Here is a 10,034-nt window from a genome sequence, read left to right on the forward strand (position 1 = left end):
GGCAGCTTTGTGGCGATTTGAAGGTTGTTGCTCTCTTGCTTGGTCTGCAGACTGGATACACAAAGTACTGCTGTTTTCTCTGCGAATAGGATAGTCGTGCAAGAGATTCTGACTACATCAAGAAAGATTGGCCACTCCGACAGTCATTGGAGCCTGGGAGGAAAAGTGTTCAGCATTCACCACTTGTTGAATCAAGGAAGATTTTGTTACCACCCTTACACATCAAGCTGGGTCTGATGAAGAACTTTGTCAAGGCCATTGACAAAACACAAGCAGCTTTCAAGTACCTCCGTGGAAAATTTCCAAGGTTAAGTGAAGCTAAGATAAAGGAAGGTGTCTTTGTTGGTCCTCAGATTCGTGAACTTCTTCGAGATGATGCATTTGACCATGCACTGCGTGGCAAGGAAAAGACGGCATGGAAAGCCTTCCAGTTAGTGGCAATAAATTTTCTCGGAAACAACAAGGCAGACAACTACAGGTTGTTGGTGGAAAACCTCCTCAAGGCATACAAAAGCCTTGGTTGCAACATGTCACTAAAGATACATTTTTTGCACTCTCATTTAGATTTTTTTCCACCGAACTGCAGAGCAGTGAGCGACGAGCACGGTGAGCGATTTCACCAGGACATTGCAACAATGGAGAAACGCTATCAGGGCAAATGGAGCCCATCAATGCTTGCAGACTATTGCTGGACAGTGACAAGAGATGCTCCATTTAATGAATACAAGAGACAAGCCAAGAAGCGCCGAGTAGACACTGAATAGGACTAAACTATGTACATAATAGTTTTTTGCCTTTTGTTTCATAATAAATTTTATTTATATAACCCTTTTGCTGATTTTTAAAGTGTTACATAAACAGGACAGGTGAAATATTATCATGTAAAGCAACCATAAACACATGAAAAGACCTAGGTTTACAATTGATGATTAAAACTCTACTATCTACACAATATACATAGACATAAAATGTAAAAACTTAAATATCTTAGAAACAGTAGCCAATTAGTTGTTTTAATTGTCATATTTGAATTCAGCACATCAAAATACATAATAAATAGCACATTTTATCTCTGAAGCAGACGACTTCTCAAAAATTGTAGACCAGTGTTATCAATTCTAACACCCAGTACTGATTCATACCCCTTAGCAACTCAACAGTATAGTATAGCCACAAATAGAAGATCTATATACTCATCTATAAAGATTTCTTAACTATTCTACCTTATCACTCTGCCACCTGTATAGTAACCATAAAAAACTGGCTGATTATGATCTATCAATGCTGAGTGATGGTTTCTTCACCAATTCTGCATCAATGCTTCTGGTATCCAAAGCTTCCCTTTTTGAGTTAGACTGTGGAAAAGATTTGGTGGAGAAGATTCTGGTGAGACAACTCACATTATCTAGATTCCTCAGATTCTCCTTGACCTCACCAACTTGTGAGCAGTCCTGGGTTTGGCATGGGGATCGTAGTAGTCTTTTTTGATGTTTTCCTCTTAAGGGTGGTGATCATCTGTCTACACTGGTACTGTTAGATATTTTAGTTGCCTCCAATACTGTTGATCATAAGGTGGTGTTGATTTGCCAGAAAATCTGAGTAGGCAGACGGCTCTTCAGGGCTTAATTCCTGTCTTTTGGAAACCCCTCAGAGAGTATTTACTCTTCTGTCTCAAGGGTTCTGTATTGTGGGATTCCACAGGGCTCCATTTAAACCCTCCCTCCCTTATTTTAGGCTCTAAGGAGGGTGAGTGAGGAGGCATGGAATACAATGTTATCAATATGCAGATGACTCCCCATTTTGTCTTTCTCTCATTCTGCCCAGACGATGCAGTTGAGCACCAATACTTCATTGAGATGGGGGGCATATTGAGGGCGAGCTGGCTACAGCTCATTCCAGAAAAAAACTAAGGTAGTGATGGTGGTATGTTTGGGAAAGCAGCAAGAGATAGTATTATTTCGTTTCTCATTTGATTGCAGGGTGTGTGTCTACCACTGGTTGCCCAAGTTTGTCATTTATGGGGGTGTTGGTCCCACTTCTTTCAGGATGATCATATTTCAGCAGTGACCTGGGAACTTTTTTCCATCTAGGCCTTGCCTGGAGGTCACAAGTTTCTATCAATTGTGAGGACCTTGCTATTATCATCCAGGCCTTTGTCACCTCAGAAGTAGACACCGCAATGCACTCTGTATGGGGCTACACCTGAGATCAACACAGATGCACAAACTTGTGCAGAGTGCAGCTGCCCACTGAAGTGTTCCATGTTGCAGGGATAATGTAACACTGATGCTCTGTAATCTGCATTAGCTGCCTCTTGGCTCCTGTGTGGAGTTTAAGGAGTTGGCTCTGACCTATAAAGCCCTAAATGGTTTATGACCTGCATACTTGAGAGGCGCCTCTCTCCTCTCAGCAACAGTCAGTTGAGCCGCTTGAGCTCCTGTGATGTAGAGAGGAGTTTCTGGTAGGGCGTTCTCAGACAGGGCCTGGTGGTTCTGGAACTTGGGGTGAGATCCATGAAGGGATGTAGACATTGCAATTCTCAGTGTCACAGCATTTAACTTTTAGGAGCCTAGAAAATCACAGGAACATCACTGCAATCCACAAAGCTGTATTAGGCGCCTAGGCTCCCTGTACAATTACAGGGGGGAGAGAGGCACATAAGAATGCAATCTACAAAAGCCAGCATGGTAGGCAGGGAGCTGCTAAGCTAAGCATGGGAGATGCTGATGAGCGGCCTGTGTGCTAAGCCTCCCCCCACCCCTTACAGAGAGAGGCACTTCCCTGCAGACTGGATTTAGGCACCTATGTCTGCTTAGCGATCCATTAACAGGAAGCCCGCTCCTGCAGTCAGGTGGCTTAGGTATCTATGACGCTCTTGAGTTAGGCACCTGCCTCGCTACATGCAAAATGCCCAGAGCAGGTAGAGGTGTCCACCTTAAAACTTCTGGCCCAGCAGTTAGAGCATTCACCTGGAATTTGGGAAACCCAGGTTCAATTCCTCCATCTCTTGGCCAGAGGGGGAAGAAAGGATTTGAATAGAGCTCTACGACCTCTTAGGCAAATGCTCTAATCAGTGAGCTATGGGATCTTCTGATGTGGGGTTCCCCCAGTCACTCCTGTTGAAGTTGTTCTACTGTGGATAAATAATGAAAGAGTGACTGGAGAAGAGGTTAGGTCTCCCTTGCAGGTGGGAGACCTAACCACTGGGCTACAGCATCATTTCCATGCTCTGGCCTAACGACTGGCAAAGTATTTATCCACAGTGGTGACTGAGTGAGCCCTACATCAGAATATTCCATAGCTCAGTGGTGAGAGTGCTCTCCTGAGAGATGGCAGAGCCCTGTGCAAACCCTTCCTTTCTCCCCCCAGCAGAAGGGGAAAGTGTGCCTGGGTCTCCCACATCCTAGGCAAATGCTCTAACCACTGGACCAACCATTACAAAGTGGCACCACCAACTCCTCCAGTGGGTTTTCAATGGGATGCGATCCGGTAGGTGTGCTCAAAGGCTGCCTACCCACATCTGGTCCCGCCTGCCACTTAAGCAGCTGAACGCCTCTCTTCCCCAGTTCATGAATTGCTCTGGGACTTTAGGCTTAAGACAGGCATCCAAATGCCTAGAGAGAGGCAGTAATGCACATGCCCAGAAGGAGAAACATAGGCACTTTTACTTTTACTTTGAAAAACGTATGCACCAAATGAGTTTTGGCACCTACAGTGTTGGACGGGACTTTTGTGGATTGCAGTGGAGCCAAAACTGGAAGTTAGGAGCTACATGTGAATTTATTATTCTCCTTTGAATAAAGGCTTTGAATGTTTCCCTATTACCTTGTAATGGACTGGCTGTTATGGAAAACTATTGCTCTTTCACTGGGTGAGCTGCCTGATCATCCTGGATTAGCGCAGAACATCAGCTGCTGATGTAGTTCTTTCTAAAGTCCCTCTAAATCTGAACTGCACTCAATATATTGCTTTAGTTAAAAGGTAAGAGTCCCAGTGGCCAGTTCTTTGCTGAGGCCCAGGAGGTGTTAGGAAAACTTGTTTCTCAGCAGGTGCAGATTTTTTGTAAACCAGGCTAGTTATATTTCTGCAGGAATCAGAAGTCAGTCTGCATGGCATACATTTTGTTGGTAATGTTTGTGTTGGATTAGCTTGGTTACTCTTACCTCAGTCTGGAGCTACATGGTTGGAACATGAGCGTTCCCAAACTGAGCAGAAAGTCAGCCAATAAACAGATGATTTCAAGATTTACACAATTTGGGCTAACAATATGCTGCTGTTTTTTTAAAACCCCCTCAAATTTCTCTAGTAGCTGAAGCATCTACAGTATCAGGGAAAAGCCAGGACAGTTAATTTTAACAAGTTCTCACTGTGTTTAGCTGGTTATATTTCCTAATGACCATAGCTGGTTAGACACGTGCAAGGAAATACCAAAGAGATGCACTCTGCAGCTGAAGTGAAACAATTAAAGCTGTCTTCATGCTAAGGCAGGCAAAGGTGACTTAAAATGTAAAGGGAGGGGCTTGAAATAAAAAATATTGATCAGTCATATGGGAAATGATTTGGAAAAGAGAGTGGGATGTTTATAAAAGAGCATCTCTGCACACAATCATGTGAATCATAGAATATCAATGTTGGAAGGGACCTCAGGAGATCATCTAGTCCAACCCCCTGCTCAAAGCAGGACCAATCCCCAGACAGATTTTTGCCCCAGATCCCTAAGTGGCCCCCTCAAGGATTGAGCTCACAACCCTGGGTTTAGCAAACCAAACTACTGAGCTATCCCTCCCCCCCACAGGAAGATGCCGGTCTGGGATTTCTCCTACTGCAGGGATATGTAAACTCATGCCTTTTGGAAGTGAACTAAAAGCAGTTTTATGCTGGGCAGGTTCAGAGTAATAAGGCTCCCTTTCGAGAATCACCTTTATAACAAATACAATTTGTAAAAAGTGTGGGAAGTTTTCCCCTGAACTACTTTTTGCCTAGGCAAAGTGAGATCTAACACTCAACTCAAGGTGTTTCTTCATCTGGACTGAATCACAATAACTTTTTGAAAACTGCAACCATTCAATTCCAAATTTTCAGAGAATGTTATAGGCATCAAAGGCCGGATCTCTATGGATTTTGGCAAAAAATTGAAATGGGGAAATGAGGGACACATGGAGTCCCAGGTATCTGTTTAGGAGAGCCAGAAGCTTCAACCACCTCTGTAATGGTCTATAGATCAGAGAACCAGTTGTTGATAGCCATTGACACATTCCAGTAAAACAATAACAAAAGACAATAAGATAGGTTCTTTAAAAACATTAGGATGAAGAGAATGATGAAGGAAAATGTAGGTCTTCTACTTAATGAAGGAGAGCTAATAATTGATATCAAGAAAGCTGAGGTATTTAATGCCTATTTTTCTTCAGTTTTCACTAAAAAGGTTAATGGTGATCAGATTCTCAACATAATTAGTATTAACAACAAAGCATAAGGAATGCAAGCCAAATTAGGGAAAGAACTGATTAAATAGTTAGAAATATTCAAGTCAGCAGGGCCTGGTGAAATTCATCCTGGGGTACTGTACTTAAGGAACTAGATGAAGCAATCTCAGAACTGTTAGCAATGATCTTTGAGAACTCCTGGAGGATGAGTGAGGTCCCAGAGGACTGGAGAAGGGCAAACATAGTACTTATCTTTAAAAAGAAGAACAAAGAGGACCCGGGGAATTATAGACCAGTCAGCCTAACTTTGATACCGGGAAAGATATTGGAACAAATTAATAAACAATCAACTTGTAAGCACCTGGAGGATAGTGGGGTTATAAGGAATAGTCAGCATGTTTTTTGTCAAGAACAAATCATGCCAAACTAACCAAATTTCGTCTTTGATAGGGATACTGGCTTAGTGTAGAGGGGAGAAGTGGTAGATGCCAGATATCTTGATTTTTAGTAAGGCTTTTGACACAGTCCCACAAGATATTCTCATAAGCACACTACAAAATTGTGGTCTGGATTAAATTATTGTAATGTGGGTGTGCAACTAGGTGAAAGGCTATACTCAAAGAGTAGTTATCAATGGTTCACTGTCAAACTGGGAGGATGCGGTCACAAATTGAATGAGTCAACAATGTGATGCAGTTGAGAAAAAGGCTAATATTCTGGGGTGTGTTAACAAGAGTGTTGTACGCAAGACAGGGAAGGTCATTGTCCTGCTGTACTTGGCGCTGGTGAGGGCTCAGCTGGAACATTGTGTCCAGTTCTGGGCGCCACATTTTAGGAAAGATGTGGACAAACTGGAGACAGTCCAGAGGAGAGGAACAAAAATGATAAAGTTTACAAAACCTGACTTATGAAGAAAGGTTAAATTTGGGCATGTTTAGTCTTGAGAAAAGAAGACTGGAGAGGAGGGTAATCTAAGGCTTCAAATATTTTAAGGGCTATTCTAAAGAGTGTGACCATTACTTGCCATATCCACTGGATGTAGGACTAGAAGTAATGGGCTTAATGTGCAGCTGGGGACATTGAGGTTAGATAGAAGGAAAAACTTTCTAACTCTAAGAGAAGTTAAGCTCTGGAATATCCTTCGAAGGGAAATTGTGGAATTCTCATCATTGGAGGTTTTTAAGAACAGGTTGGACGAACCCCTGTTAAGGATGTCTATGCTTACATGATCTTCCCTCAGCAGAGGGCTGGACTTGATGACTTCTCGAGGTCCCTTCCAGCCCTACATTTCTATGATTCTACAATATCCCCAAACTTAACTCTGCACAGCCTCTCAATACAATTTAAAATTCTAACGTCCTGAAAGAGCAAAGAAAAATATGAAAATGGTGTAGGAGTTAGGGGTGCACACAGCCCTGGCATAGAAGGGAAAAGGGTGCACACAGAATCCCGAGTGGGAGGAATGGAGAACCTGGTATAGGGAGAATGGGGGTGCAAACTGAGCTCCTGGCTTGGTGTGTATGTCATACACACAGCCCCTGGCATGGTGTGGTGGGCAGAATAGGGGACCTGGCATTGGGGAAAGGGGAAATGAGGTGGTTTGCTGGAGTGGTTTCTCCCCGCTCCAGCCAACCTCCTTAGTTTACCTATTGACTGATCTGAGTACAGTCATTACAGTTAACTGCTCTAGTATGAAAAACATGCTTTCATCTCCCCCATTCTTCCCTCACCAGTGGTTGTGTGCTCGCCTTTCCTTCTTTTGCCAGGGTCTGTATACCCCCTTTCTCCATTGTGCCAGAGTCCTAGTCTCCCCCAGTGCCAGAAGCTCTGTGTGCCCCTGCATTCCCTCCTGGTCTTTAGGGGCACTGAGGTTTTGAGAACAGAAAACAACCAGCATCAGGACAAAGGAACCAGATATTTGCAGTGGTACATATAGACTTCAGGGACTCAGCAACTTTAGGGACTCATAGTTTTGATGTAATATACTTGGACTTCTGTAAGGTGTTTGATTTGATACTACACAAAGTTTTTATTAAAAAAAAGAATATAAAATTAAAATTGATTACATTAAGTGGATTAAAAACTGGCTGATAGGTCTCAAAATGTAACTATAAATGGAGAATCATCACTGAGCAAGTCTGTTTCCAGTGGATCCCACAGGGATCAGTTCTTGTCCCTATGCTATTTTTTTTTATCAATGACTTAGAAGAAAACAAAATCATCACTGATAAATCTTGCAGATGACCCAAAAATTGGGGGAGTGATAAATCATGAAGAGGACAAATCACTGATTCAGAGCGATACGGATTGCTTGGTAAACTGGGCACAAACAAACATGTACTTTAATATGGGTACATGTAAATGTACAGGTGAGTTGCATCATACGCGCATTTAACTTACGCGAATTCAACTATACGTGCTTGGCAAAAAAAAGAAAAACAACAAGATACCTGTAAATAGTGTGGGCGATTCCACCCAATGAGTGTATGCCCCAGAGTGAGCATGAGATGGGAGATGTGAATCTGCTGTTCCCTCAGTCGGTCTCAGTTCCCACGTGCCTCTCATAGTGTGAGCATCTCACCGCGCTGAGTGTGATTCTAGTGTTTAAAGATATGTATTTTTCGTACAACATGGCCCCTAAATGCAAGCCAACTACTTCATCTGGTGCTCAACCGAAGAAACAGCAATCTGTTCCAACACTGGAGGAAAAACTGGCTGTGTTGGACTTATTGAGAGACGGTATGTCGGTCTCCAACGTGGCGCGTAAATATGGCCGCAACAAATCCAGCATCCGTGCCATCAAGATTCGAGAGAGAGAAATTCGTCAAGCCGTGGCATCAAGTGCTCCAGTAACTGCTAAGGTGACGAGCCAGGTGCATGATAAGACTTTAGTGAAGACTGAAAAGGCATTAAACTTATGGCTGGAAGACATGAACCGTAAACGTGTGCCTATCGATGGCAACACATTGCGAGAAAAGGCTCTTAAACTCTACGCGCTGTTCAAACCTCCTGTCGAAGAGGGACAGCCTTCTGATGAGAAGAAATTCAAAGCCAGCCAAGGTTGGCTTAACAGTTTTAGGAACCGCTTCAACCTCAAAAACGTGCAGACTATGGTGAAGCTGCATCTGCCAATGAAGAGGCAGCAAAAGCCTACCCCGGAAAATTAAAGAAAATCATAGAAGAAAAGGGCTATCTTCCGGAACAAGTTTTTAATGCTGACGAGACTGGGCTCTTCTGGAAAAAAAATGCCCAACCGCACTTACATTTTGAAATCAGAAAGACAAGCCCCTGGCTTCCAAGCAGCTAAAGACCGTGTGACTGTGGTGTTTTGTGGCAATGCGGCTGGGCATTTAATAAAGCCAGGCTTGCTCTACAGGGCTGCAAATCCCCATGCCCTAAAAGGCAAGAACAAAAATCTCCTGCCTGTGTTCTGGCAATCAAATAAAAAGGCTTGGGTGACGGCAGCATTATTTCTGGATTGGTTCCACAAGTGTTTCATTCCGGAGGTCAAGCGGTATCTCGAAGAGAAAGGACTTGACTTTAAAGTGTTGCTGATCGTAGACAATGCTCCTGGCCACCCTGCGGCACTCCGGTTTGCACATAATGACGTTGAAGTGATCTTTCTCCCCCCAATACCACCTCCAACCTCTCGACCAAGGCGTGATTCGCTGTTTCAAGGCCACGTACATGAGGCTTACGTTATCACGGATACGTAGCGCTATGGATGCTGATCCCAATCTTAATGTGATGGAGTGTTGGAAGTCCTTCAACATTGCCTATTGCATCACTTATATTAAACAGGCAATGGATGCAATCAAGCCTGAAAGAGTCAATGCATGTTGGCGAAACCTATGGAAAGAATGTGTGAATGATTTTAAGGGTTTCCCGACCATTGACAAAGAAGTGAAACGCATTGTTCAGGTGCCAGGCAAGTGGGTGGTGACAGGGCCGGCTTTAAGCCGATTCTCCGGAATCGGGCCCCGCTCCAGGGGTCTTCAGCAGCATTTCGGCGGCGGGGGGTCCGCTCCAGGGGTCTTTGGCAGCATTTTGGCGGCGGGAGGTCCTTTGGTGCCACAGAAGACCCAGAGTGGACCCCCCGCCGCGAAGTGTCACTGAAGCCCTGGACTGCCGCCGTGTATTGGAATCGGGCCCCTCGGGTCATAAAGCCGACCCTGGGTGGTGATGGCTTCGTCGATATCCTTCAGGAAGAAACTGAAGAATTAATTGAGAGCCATTGAGAAACATTGACTAACGAAGAATTAGAGGAACTGATAAAATCGTCTACAGAAGACTAAGATGATGATGACGAACAGGAAGAGCCAGCAAATTGGAGTCTTCATAAATTTGCTGAAGTGTTCCAAGCAGTGAAACACTTGAATGATTTAATTTCTGAATACAATCCCTCTATGGAACGAAGCCTCAAAATCACACGTAGTATTACGGACGATTTGAGACCGTATCAAGAAATGTTTGAGCAGTTCAAGAGACAACAGCGACAGTTGCCGATCACCATGTTTTTCAAGGAAAAACAACCAGCAGCAGATGAGCCTACGCAATCAACTTCTCGAGCTGAACCAGAGCCCATCACTTCATCTACGACTCGCTCTC

The sequence above is a fragment of the Terrapene carolina genome, unplaced genomic scaffold (genome assembly GCF_002925995.2).
Source record: "Terrapene carolina triunguis isolate 2854851 unplaced genomic scaffold, T_m_triunguis-2.0 Scaffold32862, whole genome shotgun sequence".
In the NCBI taxonomy this organism is placed as follows: domain Eukaryota; kingdom Metazoa; phylum Chordata; order Testudines; family Emydidae; genus Terrapene; species Terrapene triunguis.